Here is a 23939-nt window from a genome sequence, read left to right as displayed (position 1 = left end):
ACCTTTCAACTTTCTATTTTTTTATTCTATTTCTTACATTACACTCCTTTAAAATAGGGACAAACAGACAATGAATTGCAATGTGATGGATTAAATAAAAACTGGAAAATGAAGGACAGACTAATTTTTGTGCTTTGTAGAATATTCATATGGAACTTTAAAAAAGTAAAAACAAAGAAACAGTCCTTTCTGAACTCACAGGACTATGATGTAAACATACATAAAAGGAGGATTTCAAAGCATTTACTCTACTATTGTGGGTCATATATGTTCTTCATGCAGAGAGAGAAGTTTAGAATAATAATAATAATACCCTTGAGGTTTTAAAAAGAAATTATACAAAGGAGACCAAATTCTTCGAATGCTAAAGCTGAGCATAGTTTCAGCACTGTTAATTTGGTCCCTTTATACATGTATCACAATTATGGTTCTTTACTGGAGCCTATCTATTTTTGTATAGTCTCTGCCTCTTTTGATGAATGATTAGTTATTTAATATTTGACCAATTATTCAAAGTGTGATCTCTTTTTTTTTTCAGTATGCAACACAGATTTCTTCTTCTATATTTTGATACTACAGCATCTGAATGCTATAAAAAGTTAATTAACTTATCTTCACAAAGTTCTGTGAAGATAGATGGTGTTATTATCCCTCCTCTGCAGATGGCAACCTGGGGTATAGAGAAATTTTTGTTTTCACTGAAAGAGATCCAGCTACTCTGGAAGAAATCGAATAGGATCATCTAGTGAAGGCCTGTGTCATTATGCATTAATACCAAAGTATTAATTGCAATATTTTAGGAAATTCAGTATCCTTATTTATTTTGATTCATTAGCTGAGAAAACAAACATCTCACATTTTGAACAGTTTTGAACTAAAAATAAAGGACTTTCATGTCAAGAGGAAGACTTATGAATCTACGGAATTTTTGGTATCAGATGCCAACTCTTATGTGGACCAGCTCTGGTCCATGTATGAAATTATTGACGTCATATCTACTTTTTAACTGCAGAAGAGTGAGGCTCTCTGAACTTCTGTTTTCAACCCCAATTGTAGAACCTAATGATCAGCCTACTCTGCCTTTCCTGGTCATGTCCAACCCACTTCTCCCTTCAGCCCTCCCTTTACAATTGTCCAGTATCTTCATACTGATCCTATTCCCCTCTGTAAATGTGTTGCTCAAGCTTCTGCTACCTTCCTCTGATTTTTGGCTATATTTCTGCATATTGTGTGCAAATGCTTACTTTAGTCAGACCATACCTACCTCTGCCCACCATACCCACTGCCTGACAACTAAAAGGGGACAATACTTACAGATCTGGAAGGCCAAGGTCTTTTGTCAGATTGGAGATGGACTTCCCAGAGGGAAGAACTCTGACTACACATGAACTCAGATTTTGCTCACAGTCCTGCAATGGTGTTAATTTTAAACAAATTTCAATGTGTACATCAAATGTTTGTTGCCTGTTACTCTTGACAGGACCATGAGCTGCCTCATACTAGAGCATCTGAGCAAATGAACTACAGTAATTCCATAATTTTTTAACATGAACCAAATGGAGTAGGGGCTTGTTTTTCTTGTTGTGAGTTTTTTCCTTCTGCTTGTTTTAGAAGCAGCAACTCTATTTTTACTTTTTCTTTTTTCTTTTTTAAATATACACGTGCATGTATGCACCCACTAATAATTAAATAGCTTGAAGCAAAATACTGAAATGCCAAATTTCAGGTAGAAATTTGGGTAGGGTTCAGGTAAGTTAGCTAAATTTTGGCAAAACTCTAACATGTTGAAAAAAAATATTTGTTATAATAGAAAGGAATTGAACAACTCTAGTTCTGGGAGTAGTGCCTGGGACAATGAATCATGCAATTTAATCTACCGCATGGAAAAATCCAAGAGCAAAATTCTCTGAAAGTTCCCAGTCCTCTTTTTTTATACTTGAGAAGGCATAAACTAACACTGGACCTGCAGATATTATTATTAAGGCATGGCTTGTTTACACCATTGAAGGCTTCACTGTCTTGCATCACATGTTGTCAGTCTATCTATATCCCATCTTCCATGCCAACATTTTCTGATAAGAACATTTTTTCTTTTGAAATTATAAACATATTTTAATTAACATTTTCTGCATGTTAATTTACTTTGCAACAGATTTTAAAAGAAATTATTTTAATTGTAGTTTTCTATCTTCATTGCTATTTCGTCAATGACAATTTCACCTTTTATTTAAAATATTTGTCTGTCAAACCAAACACTTTCCTGTCTATTGACTTGATAGACATCTTTTATTGTTGTTAAGGCTTAAACATTCCAGGGATGAAGAAATATTTAAGAAACTTAACTGATTAATATGCTCACCAAGAAATGTTCACACTACATTTTTCCAAGAAAATTCACAGGCTACTGGGCATCCATAAATCATCTGCCTAAGAAAAAAAAAATGAAAATAGTACTAAATGAAAAATTTTCTTTATGGCCCATTTTCCATTTAGGTGCTCCCAGCTATAAAAGAGTTTTCAAAGAAAGCTAGCCATTGTTTTGTTAATTTAAAGTTCTGTGAAATTAATCTGAAATTAATCCCTTTACCTCTCTTGATATCTTTCTGACAACCTTCTAATCTCTTCAAACTGTTGGTTAAAAAGTGCACCACTAAATCAGCCTGTCATCAATTTTGTCTCTCACCACAGTGACTCAAAGAGTTGCATCAGCTAGATCATTTAAAGAAACCACAACTTTTTCAAAGAACATCTGCTGCTGTAATTTATAATGTATAACATAATCTGACATCCAAATTTGACAGAGTTTGGTAATGTCTTCCAATGAGGGGTTGTGAGAGATTCTGTCCTGGGATGCTACAAACAAAGAGGCAATAAATTATTAAGAGATACAACTACCAATCTAATAAGATAAAGAAAAATAATCAATCTCTGCTTTAAATACTGACAAATATGATGCCATGCAGACTCCTTTTTAAACAGCCTGTTTTAATTTTAAGTATGTGCTGGTTTCTCAGGACATAATTTCCTGAGATTAGTGAATATGAATGAAAGTGCTAAGTGCTGACAATTTGAATTCTCACTTCTCTTAACACTCAAGTGCTAAATATTGCCCAAACTTTTGCTAAAATGTTAAGTATCTATCTTTTTTTTTTTCACTGGTAAATTACCATTGATTTGAAGATCTGACAGCTACAGCCATAGTATAGTAGGAAGAAGTTAGTGTATAGGAGAGGCAAATTCCAAATCACAATGAGAAAAAACCATCCAATTTTCAGGAGGAAGGAAACTGCTCTATTTCTGAGAGAGAGAGAGCAAGAGGGTAAGTCAAGGTGGGCTCAGTCTAGGCAGAAGCATCAGAAGAGTGGAAGTACTGTGGGTAGTGAGCAGTAGTCTGTAGAAATAATAGCATTTCCAGGGACAAATTCTCACTAAAAGTCTGTCATCAAGGCAGTTACTTTTGTGACTGAAATTCATCAAATTGTTTCATATCTACATGCTGGGTGTACAGGTACTGTAAGATGAAATTGGGGAAAGGAAACCTATAAGAGATCTGCAGAGATAAAGTGGATTAGATAAATACACGAGTTGCATTTAGAGAACTTCTATTAGTACCATCTGGCAATGAAAATATTGGTTGCTATCATGCCATTGCACTGGAACATGGGTATCTTTTTTGCTAGCTTCCTGTAAATGCTCTGGTATGGAAAGTTGCTTTCAATGCACATGAAAAATAATGGAAAGGAGGAAAAGAGCTGGTGGAAAGCAGGTTCATATTTTTTAATGGAAAAGTTATCCACTCAGCAACAAAGGTGCTGAAGTTCCCAGTTTGAAAGTACTTTACAATCAGAGGCCTCATCAAGAGAGTCATTTTCAAAAAAGCACCACACTCCCTCATTGCAAATGAATAAAAAGCTGAGAAAACAAGCAGAGAATAAAGCTACTCTCAGCCTGGGGTTGGCTCCGTAGTGTGGCCTAAATCAATCCCCATCTTTTTTTATGCAGAGTGCACTTACATGCTGATGTGACGGCACAGTTTTGTACCCAGGTTTGGTAACTTAAAAGAGGCTTAAACAGTTCTTAAAATCCTTTAAAGGAGAAGGCATGTTGTCTGTAGTAAATACAAATGTATACTGCAATTATAAACCAGCATTCCTTTCCATTAGAAATAGAATATTGTTTCTATTTTTTTATGTTGTATTGATTTTAAATTAATTGTATTCTCTTATAGACTCTCCGGATCTTACTCATTTTTATCTTTGCAGCATAAAATAATGTAAAAATAAGTGGTGTCTTACCAATGTGAGCAGATTGTGCTATCTTCATTTTCCAGGACTTTGTACCCTTAGTACACGCTGTCAATAATCCAGTGCTATGATTACATTAAATTAAAATTATATAAAAATATTTTGTGTGAAACTAGAAAGTTTTGGTTCCTTTCATTTTCCTACTCTCGCCTGAGTCTTTTAGGCCTTCCAACGCTTCACCAAAACACTTTTTTTAAATGACAGTTTAATGCCTTATATTTAAATGTCCCCAGAATTATGCTTGAAGAAAAATACAAAATATTGCGAAGACTGTAACAAATAGAAAAAGTGTCATCACAACTACAAGTCTATTTCAATTTGCATTTCTGCACATAATTTTAAAAGAAAGTTATCTTTTCAAAATACAAAATAGGTGGCAAATGCCCTAACTAACCATGAAGTGGATAATACAGTGGTGAATACCCTGAATTATCAGTCTGCATCTCCTGTTTCTGCATATAATGCGATCTGACAGATCGCATTCTTCTTATAGAAATAAGAAGGAAATAAGCAGGAGCTCTACTAGGTGGGATGTGAAACTGAGTTTATCATGTTACATCAATATCCTGAAATTTTCCATCTAGGCAGGATGTGGAAAATTGTTTTATTGATTAAGAGATATTTTAAAACATCCTAAAAGATCCATCTTTTAAAATATCCATCTTTTAAATATGGCAGTACAGTACCATAACATGACACTCCTACATCATGATTTTGATGATGTATAAAACAGATAATGACAAACATCAGCTGCACTGCATGTGTTCCTCATGATGTTCATAAACCATAGTTTAGGAATGCACATATTCAAGAACTGGCAGAAACCGTGTACACTATTCTCGTGCAGGGAATAATGTACTACGAAATAGAATAAACTTTGTTTATCTGCCCATGTACTTCTGCTACTAATACTGAAAGATGCATGTATTTTTTAAAATAGTCTGCTTTCTGTTTGAAACTTCCGGAAGAATTCTCCTTACCTGCACCAGAAAGCATAATCATATTCTAAGAATGAATTTTGATGCATCAAATTTGTGGCTACTAGTTAAGAGATTAGATAATAGTATCATTATTATGTTCATCATTACGAAGAAAAACAAGCAAACAAAACACCACAAAAAGCCCCTTTACACCAAAATCTATAATTTATTTATGATTTATCTACCTGTTTTTGGCAAAGATCAAATTACCAAAATTCAATGCCACATTTGGAACTCTTACTTTTTAAGAATTTCATGTTCAGAGATGTTATTATGAGGACTGTAAATTACAATCCTAATTTGTACCTCTATGGGTCTAGCTGTCTACTCTATTAAAACACAATAATTTAAAAAAAAAAGAAACAGGCAGTGAAGATCTGTTGCTTGAATGTCATTATCTGTCATTCCTTACTAGGCTTACAAGGCCCACTTTGAAGATCATACTGCCTTTTTATACTTGCTGGGTATCCATTCCTTAGACCTCATTTGCTTTGGTGGTTCAAGCTGCCAAGTGCTCAGAGTGTGTGGCAGCAATTTTGCAAATTCCCTGAAGTGCTTAGTCCCTACTTAGTCTTTTAAACAGAAGACTATTTCTGCTTACCTACAAAAGCTCACAGTTACGCTAGTTAAAATCCAGCTATCTCAACTGACTTTAACTTAAGACAACATAAATAGCAGAATCTGGTTATTTACATAATTTTCAATCTGTGTTGTACAGAATATGTATGGTAACAAAAATGATGTCATATTTGTGCTAATAAAGCAGTATTTTATACTTCTACATTCAATATTGTAATTCTAAAAAAATCTGCTCTATGTATGGGCATGAAAGAATATCTATTTCAAATGTTCTTGTGAAAACTATTGCTGAAAACCCACAACCCATTTCTAAAACTTTTCCAGAAAAGTGATCTATTAAAAAAGGCTCAAATATTTCTGAGATAGCACTGTGCTAATGTGATGCCTGGGTGATACTGGAGGACACATCAATGAATTAATGGCATGCAACTGGAATTTCACCTTTCTCTGAAACGTCAGATATGGGTTATTGATGGGGCAATATTTATGGATCAGCGACTCTGTTGTTACATTGCAATTCTTGAACAACTGAATTTCAGTAGAAAGGTTCTGAGTTTAAATTTTCAAGATTAACAAGACATCATTCCCTTACAAAAGCAAGGTGTGTATATCCATATCTGGAATATACCTATTCCCAGTCAATGCCTCATATGACCTTCTTGTGCTATACTCTGCTTGTGATAGACCTGTCAAGATTCTCTAAAGTCTTGACATAGGCACCTATGAAAGACTGAGATTTACAGTTCATGCTCTTGTTCTTGACTGACTCTCAAATCATCCCTTTCTGTTTTGTCTCACTATATCTCTAGAGGCCAAAATGTTTCTGATAAATTTTGTTATAATTAACAAAAGGTTATAATCTGGTTATATTTAACAAGAAGCTAGACAATATAAGTGCTTGGCTGCTATGTTTAAACCTGCATCTGGTGACAATGCAGTCTTAGAAGGGACATAATTTAGTCCTCTTCAGGTTAGGGCACTGAACACCAAAGAGTTGAAAGAGAAAGTAAAAAAAGGGACACGTTAGTTCACTGACCTGTGATGGATATTTCCTACTAGAATAGTCAGGGTCTTGGTAACTCAGTCTCAATTTCAAAAGGTTGAATATTTTTTCAGGCACAGACATGGTTCTTTTTCATCATTATTATGCTGAGTTTTGAGAACACTGTCCTAGCATCCTACTGTGTAAGAATTTTGCATGAGAATTGGTAAAAGTTGCTTTGGGATAATCCCCAACTTTATTTTGTTCCCTATATAAAAGAAGTGTATCTGTACAAGAACAAAATTGAATTTCACCACTGGGGCAGAAATCATAATGGTTTTCCCATACTAATAATTTTGTATTGATTTCTATGAGTTTATATAGGTCTGAGCATGTTTTCAGGGAAAAGCATATTTCTTTTAATTTCAGTATGAAATCTTGGATTCTGCCTCCAGTCTCTAAAGAACAGGCTCAAATCATCCCTTTCTGTTTTGTCTCACTATATCTCTAGAGGCCAAAATGTTTCTGATAAATTTTGTTATAATTAACAAAAGGTTATAATCTGGTTATATTTAACAAGAAGCTAGACAATATAAGTGCTTGGCTGCTATGTTTAAACCTGCATCTGGTGACAATGCAGTCTTAGAAGGGACATAATTTAGTCCTCTTCAGGTTAGGGCACTGAACACCAAAGAGTTGAAAGAGAAAGTAAAAAAAGGGACACGTTAGTTCACTGACCTGTGATGGATATTTCCTACTAGAATAGTCAGGGTCTTGGTAACTCAGTCTCAATTTCAAAAGGTTGAATATTTTTTCAGGCACAGACATGGTTCTTTTTCATCATTATTATGCTGAGTTTTGAGAACACTGTCCTAGCATCCTACTGTGTAAGAATTTTGCATGAGAATTGGTAAAAGTTGCTTTGGGATAATCCCCAACTTTATTTTGTTCCCTATATAAAAGAAGTGTATCTGTACAAGAACAAAATTGAATTTCACCACTGGGGCAGAAATCATAATGGTTTTCCCATACTAATAATTTTGTATTGATTTCTATGAGTTTATATAGGTCTGAGCATGTTTTCAGGGAAAAGCATATTTCTTTTAATTTCAGTATGAAATCTTGGATTCTGCCTCCAGTCTCTAAAGAACAGGCTCTTTTAAAAGAGCCTTAATAAATGAGTGGGACAACATTTACAAAGTACCATTTGTGCATTCTGCAGCAATCCTCACACTGTCTGTTAAATGAAATTGGCCTTCACTTCTGTTTCTGAATGTGATGAATGGCATCATTCAATAATATACGTTTGTCGAGTTGCAATCTTGTGCAGTGTCAAGCGAGGATCAGTCTGCATATAAAATATATTCTCTAATTAAAAAAAAAAGCAAGACAGAAAGTGGCAGGAAAAAACTTTGGTGCCACTATATATGTTATCAAAATTACAGAGAGGGCTTTGATCATTGGAAATGTTGTTTCACACTGAGTTTCCCATGCATAAGCTGGTGAAGTGAATTGTACTTTGGGTTTTTAATTTTAAAAAAATACCCTTATCCCTGCAAAATCCTTTTTTATTGATGAAAATAGGTATTTCAAGGTGTGAGTAGAAAGGCAAATATTATGCATTTTTATGTACTAAATAAAAAAATCAGGATACACATGCACAAATGCCTGTTTCTGGATGAGGAACCTCTTCCCTTTGCAATTTCAGAAGGGATGTAAAATTGTAATTTTTTTTAGGGTTTTTTTCTTTCCTAAAAAAGAAAACTGACAAGCCATACACTATTCAGCAATTCCACGATAAATATAATTTTTCAAAAATATTTAAATAAGATTGTGGCCTTCCTCAATGAATAATGAGAATCCATCAATACTAATCATAACTGCTTAAGGCACATTCATTGTAAACCACAAAAATTAAAAAAATACAATTAATGGCATATTGAGTGGATCAAGTTTTATTTGCGCTAAACCTACTCTCTCAGGAGCATTTTCTATTAACATTGCTTTCTACAAGTGATAGAAGTTTTAACCTTGGCGTAGCAGATAAGCCATTGATCTGTCAGCAGACTTTTCCCTACCTCCCACAGTATGGGGCTTCAAAAGTTTGTTTGGAAATGAAACCAAATTCTATGTTTCCTCTACAGATGGTTGACCTCTTTCAGTTAGTGGCTGCATTACTCATTTAAACAATTATACAGGTCAGAATGGTGTAATCTAAATTATTTAGTCTCTGAGTGTTTTTCAGACACCACTGACAGTCCGAGAGGATCCAGCTGCTGGTTGTACCTGGATTTGAACTCCACGAGATAACAGAGCTTTGGTTAAGAATTTCAATCACCATACATTTTTTCATTTGCAAAAATATATACCACAAGCAAACCGCTCCTAAAAGAACGCAACTGCGCAGGTATCAGAATATGCCAATAGCAAGACTAACATTTCCCAGACCAAATGTTCAAAGCAGTTTTTACTCTATCTGAATAAAAATACCTGGATGCTCCTCCAGCATGCAAATCTTAAAAATATCTTTTCTTGTTTGTCCCCCACAGGGAGCAATTCAAGTCTACCAAACAGTCTAGCAAAATATTATGATAACCTTTTCTATCCTAATTTGTACTGGAGGCTGTGTGTGTGCTAGGATCAACATTAATTACTGTATAACATTTCAGCTGTGTAGTTCATAGAAATGTCAGGGAGTTAGCTAAAGGGGATATGGGGTCCTGATATCAGCAGGGGGTAAGTGGCCTCAGCCATTGTGCAGCATGTGGATGATGGGAATTTACAAAAATAGAATCCATAACTGAGGTGTTAAAGCTAACTAACCCCAATAAAAAGTTCTTTTTCACCAAGAAAACCATCACGTAGATAAAGTGTTCACCAGCAATTACTTGCATTTTCTAATAAAATCAAAGTTAATAAAGTCTGGAATTCAACAATTAGCAAAACAGACTGTAATAATGATTCTACATAATAAGTGATCTACTTTGTTAAAGTTAATATATCAGTTTGAATTAATGCATTTTAAATTCAGATTCCTTTTGCAGCTTGAATCCAAACTAATTACAGGTTTTAAATTGTCACTAGTAGGAGCTCAGCCAAGGCATATTTCCTCTCTTCTTTAGTTGCACCCTGAGAATTCATGAATCAATTTTTTTCTGGGTCATGACTTTGCCCCGCCAGGAGCGGAGAAAACCCTTCAGTGTGAAGAAAATGTAATGGCAGAGATCCCAGTACAGGCAGAATTTGCACGCAAATGGCAAGGAAGTAAATGGCAGGGAACTTTCCAATGCATGAGAAAGAAACCTTAAAATCATTTGTAGTAATCCAAATGGCAGTGAATTAAGCAAATAGTTTTAAGCACAGCAGTATCCATGTCTGTCTTGGCAATTTAAGATTGTTGGATGATTTAGGAGAGGGCTGCTTTTGCAAGCCTTTTTTTTAAACAGTAGAGGTCACCTTAGTACAAGTCTCTTCTAAAAAAACAGCATACAACAACAATAAAAAACCCTTTTCTACCCTGAAAAATTATGCACTTCAAAGTACTCACAACTTCCTTCCAATGTTTTATATAAACTTAAAAAAAAAAGATTATATTGTCAGTTTAATTTCATTATATTTAGCTATAGGGATTATTCAATATGAAAAGAGGATTTTTTCTAAGTACATTTACAGTTTTAATCAGTGATCTACACATACAATTCATTCAAATATCTGAAAATTGGTTTGTGTTTTAAGCTTTACAATTATATAAAGATCTGTCAGGACTACATATTTTTTGTCTTTTATATTTACCATCGAGAAAAATGTGACAAAGTAATTTGTTTCTTGGGAGGAGATACTCAGACATAAATTGCATCTATCAAAATTCACTCATCTTCATTAAAAAAAAAAGCATTCAGAAGCCTGACAAATCAACAAAAGATTTGGTAAATTAGCATAAAATATATCCAGCTTAATACAAATTGACAAAGCTCTTTCTACAGTATTTGTTTTCGTGGCATGGCTACCTTTTATCAGCATTGTACCTAACATCACCGTGGAAACTGCTTTGTGGAAAAGCTTTACCAGACACTGAGAATGAAAGCAGGAAATTATTTGTTAACCACTTAGAAGATTCTATACATAGTGAAGGAATTTTTTATAATAATTTAAGAGCTATCAGAAGTAAATGCTTTGCAAAAAGAATCTGGCTGTTTAAAGGGATTATACATTTCAAAAGGAATTACGGAAAATGGCACACAATATCTTCCCACACATACAAATACATTCTTAAATATTAAAGTAGTATTTTGTTTACACTGCCAATATTCCCAGCTTTAAAAGGTAATGAATAATTTGTTTTGGCAATCTCTTCCAGATAAGGTTATTTAAAGAATACATATTAAAGAATACACATTAAAAATCTTAGTTAGTCTTGAGATTATTATCTTTATACATTGTCACTTCAGAAATGAAATGTCTGGGAAATTCTTAAATGCTGTTTTACTTCTAAATCACTCTATTAGATTTCCTGCTTGAGTGATTTGTGAAGAAAACATTACATATATATTTTTTTCTGATTACAAAACCACATTAGACACAAAAGTCTACTTGAAACTAGTTTACAGTTTAAAAACAGGTCTAATAACAGGTGAATGCTGAAAAATATGCAAACAAAATGGCAGACATGAATGACTTCATTTAAGGCATAATTGCTTCTCATCAACCCAAGAAATCATGCAGAAACAGTCCCTGTTTCAGCCAGTCAGGGAGAGACTGGAGAAATCACTCAGGCATGGATTCTAAATGGAAGGTCCACTCCTGGGTCTCATCCAGGGAACTGCTCCACACACAGATCCAAGCCTCAGGACAATAGTCCTTAGAATCACAGTTCATCATAACAGATAATTATACAGCAAGTAAAACAATAAGGTATTTTGGCCTTTCAATAGATAGACTAATTGTGGACTATGGAGTTCTGCCTGGGAGGCATAAAACACACCCCTCTGTGAGTCATTTTATTGTGGTGAGGAGTGGCATGAATTTTGTGGAAAGAGATTTTAGGAACTGGTGAGTTCCATATGTTGTTTTTTGCTGTACGTCTCGGGCACATAGCCAGTTTCCACGCACACAGCTAGAAGCTTTTTTTAAAAAAAAAAAATTTCTTCCCACTTGCCCATTTAAATGTTTTAAGGAACATTTTTTTTTTCCCCTCAGCAAAGTCAGTAACTGCAATTATTTTCCTCTTTTAAACATAATAACATTTCAACTTGGATAAGGTGGAAAGAACTATATTGGTCTTTTCAAAGGGAAAATATGTTAAGATTACATATTTTATATATGGTTTTTGTATCAATGAATTCATAACACTGGGTTAAAATATTCCCTGAAACTACCGTGTACCATTTGTTTTCTTGATTGTTTGTAGAGACAAAAAAATTGAACAAGGAAATACATGTAGTTCAAGACAGAGCAGCTTTTGAATCTTTTTAAATGTGTCATTCTGTTTTATGCTCAGCCAGTTCTTTTTCTTCTCCTTAAAAAGATGACAAGCAAGAAGACTCTTTTCTAACAAATAAAAGTGTTAGTTCTTGCATGCCATGTAAAGAGTGCAAATGCATAAGAAGGCTGACCTACTGCACTAGGAAACAAGTACTCTATCTCTGCAATTTGTGCAGCCCCACTGCCAGCCAATTAACTCGAAGTTGAGTTTTGACTCAAACTCATGACCCTTCAATCCCCACAGTCATGTGTTACATCTGGTATCATTGAATTAGTCCTTCCATTTTGGCTTGCTTTTTTTTTTTTAAAATCGTCCACTTTCTTCCTGCCAATTTTTTTTTCTAACCACTAATGATGATTCAAGAAGCTTTCTACAGTATCTGCATATTTGTTTGTTTTTGAGTAGAGCTCCCTTGGAAAAAATCTGGCATACATTTTTCTTTTCTAAGAATACCATTCAATTCTGCATTTCATGATACCCTTTTTTCCTGTTCTGTGCTATAATGGTGACCATTACATCATGTACCCTGAGGGCTGTGCTTAAAAAGAGAAAGGATGGTGAAATTAGCAAAAATAAAAGGAACTCCCTGACTTGAATTCACAAACTGTGCTTGTTTTTGTTAAACAGAACAAAATCTGCAGTGACGGTAGCAAGTTCAATAACGTGTAGCGCATACGTTTTTCTCTCAGCTAGAAAGCACCTTCCTTAAGAAACGCTTTTAAAATGTTTGATGTAAACTACTGAAGATACTCATATTAAATAGTACTCTCCAAGCTGTGAGTACATTTCTTGTTTTATTTTTAGTGCTTTTTAATGGAATACAATTTATCATCTGGACCCTGTTTTCCTCCCAGTTATTTGTAAATTCTGTTTTAAAAATTCTAATGAAATGAAAAGAAGCAGTTGATTTATTTCACTTTTTTAGAAGTCAGACCTGAGGAATTAGACAGAGTTGAAAATACATTTAGATATTTTTATTCAGTACTGCTTTTCTAAGAATCTCACTTATGCTACTGAAGTGCAGTGAATGGTAGCTGTGGTCGGTAAAGGCAGATAATTCCAGTGGTGTATGTGTAATCAGTCTTTAAGGGCTTAAAAATTCTTTTTTTTTTCTCGTTGCGTCTACACTGTATTTTCTCACTCAGCTATTGTACTCCTTCATCTCTATGTCCGTATACCTCCATGTAAGTCTTCTACTTGCCTTTTGAAACTAGTTGAATGTATAATTCCTCATATATAAACACACCCGTGTGTGTATGTGTGTATGTGTATCCAAAATAAATTGAAAAAAATTATTCCCATGTCAACAGAAAGGTCTATGTTACTGTCGTGGTCATATTTAAAGTGTTTTGTGAATATAAAATATTTTTGTTGTTACTTTATGCAAGTACAATAACATAATTGCATCATACACAGCAAGTTTTTAACTATCAGTGAAAAAGAAATGTTGCATTATTATTGAATGATGTGATATTTCAATATAAATGCAGTAGAGTGCCCTATCAGTTTCCTCTTAATATTTTGCTGGTATGAATGTTTTTCTGACTTCTAAATCACACATTTGGTAAAATGAGCTCTGCTAGATATCAGTTTGAACACAGGCACAATGTGTCTCAGTCAGATTCATAAAACAGATAGCTGAACTAGAGTTTGACTTTTGACATCAACAATCTGACTTCAATATTTCTCCACAAAAAGAGACTTCTGACTCTCATCGCTGTTTCAGTGTGATGGATAGCTTTTCAGCTGCTGACAGCAGTGAATGTAATAAATGTAATCATCCACACTGGGGGCTGAATATTCCCTATTTTTAAGTTTTCCATCTTGTGCATTACGAATAACAAAGTAACACCTGCGGTATTACAGTCCCTCCTTTCCTACACAACTGAAATACAAAAATACTATTATAAGTTGTTTATGTATTAGTACTTCAGTGCCAAATAAGCTTTTAATTACCTACATTTATTTTTTTCTCTAAGACACACTTACAGAAACAGAGCTTAATTTTAGCTGTTTGACTTCTCTGATCATCTGGGTTTTCATTGTCATTGCTTCATAATAATTTAATGTCATATATAATGACATAAAACCAGGGAAAACCAAAGAAGCTGCCAATCTGAATTGATCTAAGTGTTCACTAGTATAAGCATGGAAAAGCTTGATTTGTTTGTGCCAGCAACATTCAGCATGATCTGTAACTGGGCTAGTGTTCCTTTGCTATTTCATTTTCAAATAGTCTTTCAGTGTACAGTGTAGCTGCTTAATCAGAGTGTTTTATCTACCAGAATTAACAAAATGAGTGAATGTATATATTGGCAATACATAAAAAAGTATTAAATTTATGTTTACCATTTTGTCAGCTAAACATTTTACCATCCTGTTTTTTCACTTGCTTCATCTATAAGCAACTATTATTGTGTTTGCAACTAAAAGTGCATAGCTAAAACACATGCCTAATTCAAAATTAGTTCTAAACTTTCATTAAATAGCTTTACAGAGACATATCTTTTGTTAATGAAAAACTTATTTGGAAACATATAAAGCCACAGTTTGCATTTTCCCTAGTCTCTGACAGCAGTGACTTATCTTACTTTACATCTAATTAAAAGTTTATGGAGATGCAATGGATTTTTGTGCAAATTAGAATTAATTAGAGTTATTAAGAAGCTATGAAAAGAAGGATTTGAGAAATAGTGAGAAATATTATTTAAACCCTAATGGAATTCAGCGAAACCCACAGGTCTATTACAGGTCCCTGATTTGCCAGGATCACTGCAGGGAATCTAACATTAATAAGCACACTGGTAATTAAATCATTTGTTACTTTGTCTGTAATGTTGTAATGTTTCACTGATACTCTGTCAGAGCTCTTTGTGCAGATCAGAGCTAATCAAAGGTAATCAATTTTCAGCATTTGAAAAATCTGTAAATGATTATACATTCATCAGATCATTTAGTGGAGTGCAAGGAAAGTGCAATGCAATTAATCTTCCTGCATGAGGAGGAATTACCACCACAGAATTCAACAGTTATAATTAATTTCATTGTCTTGCTGTGAATTTTGATTGCTTTTCTTTGGACTGTATAGTACAAATGATGATTCATTGCAAAGTATTTGCAAAGCAAACACACCAGTGTGCTATGCAAATTAAAGTAGCTGTATAACAGATAGGTTTCAAACTTCCTATTTACTCAGGGTTGTTGAGTACTAATTTGCCAAATAATTGCTTGTTAACTTTATACACTCTTCCTCTGAATACTGAGATTGGTAACCAATATAAATAGAAAGCACATGCTGTTTGATATCTCATGGTAAGTGTTCGAAATACTAGTTAGCACTTAAACTTGCACTCAACTTGAAAAAATCCCATATTTTACAACGTATTTTTAAAAAACATTCATTCTACCTTCTTTAATATTTTAATTATTCCTTTTTTTTTTCCCAATGTGAACTGCACTAAAAGACAAACAAAGAATTTTAGTGGCTTTACCACAAACAACCATAAAAGCTTAAGGTAGAACATTCATTTACCATTATTACTTATTTTCCTTTATTCTCATTACTAAATATTAAGTCGTTTTTTCAGGATTTTATCAAGTTATAGTAGCCACTATAGATATATTTAGAAAGTTGGTCTATGCCCCAAATACCAGACTGTCAAAACCAAATATTGTTCTCTAGGTTCCCATACCAGACCAGAGCCTACTTGAAGGAACTGGAGCGCTGAGTAGACACATATGATGCTGCAGATTTAGTTACAGGTCTGGAATGCAATTTTAGACTTTGGTACAAAACCAGATGCTACAATCAATAAGCATGGTTTTCTCATTGTTAGTAAAATACTAACAGAGGAGAGATGTTCAGATTTGAGAAATGCGAAAATTTCATTCTAAAAGTGCCAATTAATTTCAAAAGGTGTTGAATTGAGCCTTGCAGAGGGAAATATGGGAGTAAGTGTTTAGGGAAAATGGTATGAATGTCTAGCTGCAAACTATATACTTAATATGCCAGTTGATTATTAAGTAATTTTATTTTATTTCAAAAGCTGTAATACATAAAGAATATTGGGAATTATCAGAACATATCTGGTTGGTCATTACAGGCAGCATTACATGTTAGATGTATATCAGACAGAAGTTTTCATTTAAAAAGTTTAAACACTACAATGCTGTATTATTTTGCTCTGTACAAATGGGGTCTGGTAATAGTAATCATGTATGTGAGAATGTATGTATGTCTATGTATGCATTTATGATTATATAGCATATCTGTGCAATATATATTCTTTAAAAGCCAATTCTCCAATTGCTAAATGCTGTCTTTATCACAGCATCACAAATAACACATAATTTCTTTATATTTAAAAAAAAAGAGAGAAATTTCACAGAGAAAATGAGGATGGAATGACAGTCTCCCTTCAATATTAAATAGTAAAACTTAAATATTGTACAGATAATTAGTTTAAGATACTAATAGAGGATGGAACGAGGAATGTTCAGGCTTGAGAAGTGCCAAAATGTGGAGCTGGAAATTCTGATCGTGTAAGTGCTTCTGAGAGCCCTAGAAAATTCTTACAGTGAATGTACACAGAAATTTGAGGCATTCAAATTCATGTCTTCATTTCAACCTACTTGGCCCTGACTGAGTCAATAGGCTGAGCCTGACTCAGTATTTACAGTCCACAGATGAAATTACAGACATATAAACCTAGATATGAAGTAAATACCATTTACAGAACTTAATGCTGATGAGAAAAAGATTCTGGCTACTTGAAAACTGTTCTGGTAGCTCTCCACAAGTTGTAAAGGTTTTTTGCAGATTGTATCTTTTCTTGTACCAGTGAAAACTAAAACAAAGACAGATCTTGAAATTTAGAGCATAACAACTGTGCATGGCATACACTGAATGAGTCCATGCTGTTACTGGTTTCAGAAATGTTTAATTTTATTTGTCTTCAGTAGTTTTATCGTCTAAAAACCAGTGATGTGCACAACTCAAAAAGCAAAACTGTTCTTGAGGGATATTGGTTTTATAGTGGATCTATATCTTTTGGTGAAAGCTCCAAAGATTGAAAAATTGTACTGGAAATCTTAGAAAAATAACCCTTTCCATGTTACAATGAAAGTAATTTCTGGCATTTAAACTGATTTGGACTACCCTCACAAGAGCATTCAACACAGACTTGTTCTGCAGGAAGAAACTACTGAGAAAAAAATATTTCATTTGTATCTGACAGGCTGAGAGGATAAGATGAAAGGCAAGTTTGTCAACCTGTGGAGTTTGTTTATCTTAGAGTCACAAAATTTTCCACATTTTACTGGGGATGCATCAAGGGCAATCAGCAAAACACTGTTCAGTCTGGACTGGAGGTCCATGGACCATGTATTTCTTTATGCCACATAAATTCCTTTAAGGAAGGCCCAGAAAGAAGTGAAAGAGGCGAAACAGGTAAAAGGAGTAAAAAGTGATATAAAATGTAGTGTCTCCCAAACCTGCATATTCTATATTCTTGTATATAGGCACAGATGCTCTCACCCTCATCTTCTCATAAGAAAGATACTGCTTTTTCATTAACATTCTTGAGAACTGTCAGTTTAGTGTTGCTCGAAGGACATCCCCAAAATGCACACTGAGCTCTCACTGACCCTATTCAGTTAATTTTTCTTTGTCATCATAACCTCTGTAACATCATGGAAACCCGAAGTCATATCCTCATTCTGTGCTCCAAGCAGTTTAACTTGTCTGAATTGCACTATGTTCACTTTTTGTAAGTAAAGTATCCCATATTTAAGTTTTTTTTTTTTTTTATTATTTTGCTTTTTCTTTTGCTTCTTTCAATGATCTTTTATTGTCTGAAGTCTAGATTTCTGCCAAGTTTGTGAACTGTGCTTGTCAGAGTGTTGCCCACAACTCTGGGTTCCTTTGTTGAAGCTGTAGAAATAAAATGAATAGTATAAAAGCTTGATGGCATCTGTGGATAGGAAACTCATTAAAAGCCTCAGCCTTCTGTTTTATTTCTAACCACATTGCCCTGTGGGATTTCGAGGTCTTGCAGGATGAAACCAGCAGGACTCATTACTTCTAAAACAATGTTTAGAGTTCTATTGGTGATGGAATGTTCTGCCAGTCAGGTAAAAAACCTAGGCCTTTATCCTTCCTGGGACAATACCAGGCAGATCAGAAACTGCTTGGAAAAGTCATGCCTTTGAATGCAACTGCAGGTGTTGTTCCTCAAAGACTGTTGGTACCCTCCTATGCACCCTTCAAAGGAATAATAGAAAATTCACTTTGGGATTCAAATGAAGTCTAAGAAAATTTGAAATAATAGGAACAAACTTTTGAGACTTCCTACATTTTTCCCACGAACCTATGGACCATGACTAATACCCTGAGGGCAAAAAACCATCCTTTTTCCCTCTTACATAGAATTCGTCGTGTCAGATAAATAAGCTTCATGACCTCACCTTGTTTAAGGCTACCATTCAATTACTAGCAAAGACTAGTCACCACAGTGAGAAAAGAGTGGCATTCTGATTGCTCACATTAATTAGAAATAGTGCAAAATTTATATCATAGAAGAATAGTAAAAAATTATATGAATTCTCTCCACAAGACATAAATTAAAAACATTTAGCAACAAGTAATTAGTATTAGTTTGAGTAAACTCATGGTTCACCTTTTCTGTGCAATTAGATAGAATTGTGAGAATATTTTTGAGTCTATGATAGAAACAAGTAATGACCTTGAAAGTGGAAGTGATTTAACCTCTTAAAGTAGTATCATGGCTGTGTCAAGTAGAATTCCTTTTAGAGATCTGTGAAATAACTTATCTGTAAAGTCTGAAAATTTCAATCATTTTGGAAAAATGTCTAAGGAATGAATGATTAACACATTTTTTACAATGGCATATATACTTATTCATTAAAAAGTATAAATTGACTGCATATTGAAATACTATTTAAAAATCCAAGGCTATGGTTATATAAAACATTGCAAATTATCTAAAGTGTAAGGAATGACACATGCAAAACTTCACTGATAGATGAGATTTTATGAACTTTCAAACCTGAGCAAAAATTTTTTGAAGAAAATTTGTTTGAGCCACAAGGTTTTTTTATAGATGACTAGGTCACACAAAGATCACATTCCTGTAACTCATAAAGCAGCAAGGTAGCATGACACTTGTAAGGGCAGAAGAGAGCTGAACAGCAGAATATCCTTCTTGTGTCTAAGAATTAGACTCCTTTAAAGAATAAGAGTAATGTCAAACAGCTAGATTACCAACATAGAAACTGTAGAGATTTTTTCTTTTTGAATAAGTTTTCCAGCAATAGACTTATTAGCACACCATTTGATGAATAAGCTTAAGTATTTAAACATGTTATATCTCAGGAATTAAAAAGAAATATACTTGTTTTTCCCCCTCTCATCAGCTTCTAAGATGACTACAACAAAAAAAAACACTGGTAAAGCTTTTTTTTTTTTTTTTCTTTTTCTTTTCTTCTTCTGAGCCTATATCAGCTCCAGGGGTTCTTCTATAATACCTCATTAGAACAGATATTTTGAATTTCTAAGGCATTCTATTTCTGTGAAAAACTTCAGAAAAAATTTGATCTGTAAACTGCAAGTTTGTTTCCTTACAATTTAGAGTAGCATACTCTTGATACAAATGGGTCTAAATGTGTCACATATCCTGAGAGGTTTATTTACTGAGAGTATGAAGTTCTTTCTTTTGCCTATATTTACATGAGAAATAGGAAACCATAGCATTATTTCTAGTGGTAAATGAGGTGACTGAAGACTACTTGGATGAAAACAAATGATGACCCTCGAAAGAAGATACAGTTCGAAGCTTTGTGTAATTGTTTCTGCATTACTACTCCCACAGGACCAGCTGAAGAGATTACCAACGCCAGCCAACCCCCAACCGTTTGTTGCCATCCTCTTGCCAGAGAATACTGCCTTGCCAGATCTGGTTAAATTACTTGTGTGATCACTCTCTAATTTATTTCAAAGTGAGTTGAGTTAGCAAAGCAGATCTATTATTTCAATGGTTTATGCTGGCTCATTTTAATTTTAATAGCCTAGAAAACAATCTCAACAGCAGCTCAGCCAGGAAAACTAAGTGGATGCCAGCTACTGAAAGCAGTCTGGGGTTGGTAAACTTCAGCAGCTGAGAGAGAAAGATGCTCACAACATGCACATTTAAAGCAAGGTCAAGCAAAATATTTGGACACCTATGTACTTAAAACACCTAGGTCATCCTACTGTTTTAAATATGGCTACTAATAAGCTACTAGTTAAGACAATTCTTATGTTATTTTGGAAAATATATTTCACAAGATGATGTTTATTTCATGTAATTTTATATATGAAAATTAGGCATCTTCTTTGCATACAGCTTCTAAGCTTGTCCTGTGGTCAAGGGTAACTCCTGCAGCTATGTGAGAAAGGAGGTGTGAGCTGCCTTCTGAAGACGTTCATCATAGAGGGCAGCCATAACTTAGATTGGAATATGCATTCAGCTCCTAGTCTGCTAAAATTAGGTGAACTGATATCCATCCTATCCTTAATCTGTACCCCACCAAGTAGGCCTGACAACCACAGCAGTGTTATTTCTGGAAAAACATTCTTAAATGGGATAATAATCTTCACCACTGTCATCGTATCCTTACCAACTTATTTTGGAAAAAAGTTTATAAAGTATCTCATTTTCATTACTGCCATCACTTATTACTTTAACTTCCTTTAACTCTCTAGTTTCCCTGCTTTCAAATAAATTTTAGATTGTAATTAGCTTTTCTAATATATATACACAGTCATGCAGAAAAACATACAAAAATTTCTTTGGATTACCTGCATAGATATATGTAAATTAGCTATGTAGATTTATACATATAGTGTTGTAGGAAAATAGACAATTTGAGAAATATAGAAATTGTATGAACTGCCTAGAGTATAGTAAAACAATTTTGCAGCCTCAGCATGAAATTTGCTGTCCATGTTTATTCAAAAATATCTAGCCAGGAGAGATTCTAACTTTCTATGGCCTTTAGTAGTCTTTGTTCACACTCAGCATACAAAGGTTAACAGGTTCTCTATCATCTTAAAAACTCCTTTTGCAAATTTAAATCAACCTAAACTTATATAGTACAATTCTCCTAAGTGCTTAAGTCACTTGCAGCTCAAATTCAATAAGTTCAAGACCTGCTCTTTGCCAGTTAGTTATCGAGTACTCAGGTGAAGAGTGAATGAAAGCTTTTCAATAATTAACAGAAAATCTTATAACAACAGAGTACAACTGAACAAAGATGACTTTGTGAAATCATCCTTCTTTTGGCAATGTTCATTTGATTTCACAAAATCACAGAATCAGAGAATGGGTAAGGTTGGAAGGGACTATAGTGTGTCATCTGGTCCAACATCTCTTATCAAGCAGGTTGATCCAGGATTGTGTCCAGATGGTTCTTGAATATCTCCAATGTGGGAGACTCTACAACCTCTCTGGGCAACCTGTTCCAGTGCTTGGTCGCCTGCACAGTAAATTCTTCCTCATGTTCAGATGGAAATTCCTATGCATCAGTTTCTGCCCATTGACTTTTATTGGTTTGTACCAGCAAGAAGAGCCTGACTCCATCCTCTTGACACCATCCCTTCACATACCTATATACATTGCTGAGGTCCCTCTCAGTCTTCTTGAGTCTGAACAGGCTCAGCCCCTTCAGCCTGTTCTCATAAGAGAGATGCTCCGGTATCTTAATCATCTCTGTAGGCCTCCACTGGACCTGGTTCAGGAGCTCCATGTCTCTCTTGTGCTGAGGAGCCCCACCCTGGACACAGCCCCCCAGATGTGGACTCACAAGGGCTGAGCAGAGAGGCAGGATCACCTTCCTCTATCTGTTGTCAATGTTCTTCCTAATGCACCCCAGGATACCATTTGCTTTCTTGGCCACATGGGCACAGTGCTGTCTCATGGACAGCTTGTTGTCCACCAGGACCCCCAGGTCCTTCTCTGTAGAGCTGCTTTCCAGCAGGTCAGCCCCCAGCCTGTACAGGTTCCTGGGTTATTCTTCCCCAGGTGCAGGACCCTGCATTTGCGTTTGTTAAATTTCAGACTGTTCTTCTCTGCCCATCTCTCCAACCTGTTGAGGTCCCTTCTGAAGGGCTGCTCAGCCCTCTGGGGTATCGGCCACTCCTCCCAGCTTTGTGTTGTCAGTGATTTTGCTGAGGAGGCATCTGCTCCTCCATCCAAGTCGTTGATTAATAAGTTAAACAACACTGGTCTGAGGACAAAACCTTGATTTGACATTTTCTAAATTATTTCTTACCTCTCCAGATAAGGGATAAAAGTTGTGCAGAGTTGGATAACTTTGCTGATAGTGGTTAGTTACTCACTAGAAGTACTAACATACCCATTCATAAGTGGTACTATTGTATTCAGTGTTCGAGGTAGAATGACATTTCCTTGTTCCATCATAAACATTACCAGAAGCAAGGGTATGATAAGTGGTCACAGGAGTAAAGATGCAATGGTGAAGTGCTTTAGAGTCTGTACACAAATGTTTACCTTCAGAACAAAAGGATGATAATTTATTCTGTGAATGTATTTTCCACAGAAGTTGGAAGTAGATAAAGGTACATCCCAAAAATGAGAACAACAACAACAAACTAGTGAAAATGTTGTGGTTCTTACACTTATAATTTGGAATTATTTTTCCTTCTCGTCAGACTTAAGCAAGATTTGACAATGCATTTTGATAAGAATAGTTTTTTTCATTCAGTCATCAAATAGTTTTAATTTAATTGATGTATCAATACATGATTTAAGATATGATACTAAAAGCTTTCTTATGTTTTAGGAACCTGGAATCTGTGGAATCTGACATATGGGGAAAAACCATTAGTAAGGAACATAGTTATATGAAAAATTCACAAAATACAGAGTGTTTTAGAACATGAAACATAGATGGAGTTCATTTACTGAAAGTATATATCTCTGTGGTCCAGTCTTTCTCTAAATGGATGCTAGCCCATGCTCCAGGCTGCAAGTTTTCTGCAGTCAGCTGCAGATGTGATAGGACTTGCTTTTGTCTTATCTGTAAGCATCCCTCACTTGGACAACTTGAGAGGCATTAAGGGTGTGTGCAGACGAGCGAGTTACCCTCTGAACTTATGTTTCTCATGCTCTGAAAGAATTGCCTGCAACACACTTTTATGCTGCACTGTACCACTCAGAAAGAATACAAATATGGAGCAGATGACAGGAAAAAAGTTAGTAACACCTTACACTGCTGATAAGGTGTTTTTCATCTTTCCATAGCTAAGGTTTCCTGCTATCTCCTTCTTAAGACCACTCTGTTGTGGTTTGTTAGTTGCAAAGTGAAAAGTAAACAATTTTTTCCTTGCTTATAGTGAATAAAACATTTCATCGATCAACAAGACTTATTTTTTCATGCCTCTACAGTCCTGCAATACAATCTTTGTCAATTAGTAAATCCAATGTTGTGTATATGTATATACAGATATAGAGAGACAGTTTTAAAATACTGATTCATTGTTTTCCCTATACTGTGCAATTATAAAAAAGTTACTCCTGCACTGAGCTACCCCT

Source organism: Manacus vitellinus, unplaced genomic scaffold (assembly GCF_001715985.3).
Source record: "Manacus vitellinus isolate BGI_N305 unplaced genomic scaffold, ASM171598v3 scaffold_6_pilon, whole genome shotgun sequence".
NCBI lineage: Eukaryota > Metazoa > Chordata > Aves > Passeriformes > Pipridae > Manacus > Manacus vitellinus.
The sequence above is the reverse complement of the archived record's forward strand: the minus strand, read 5'-3'. Positions refer to the sequence as shown.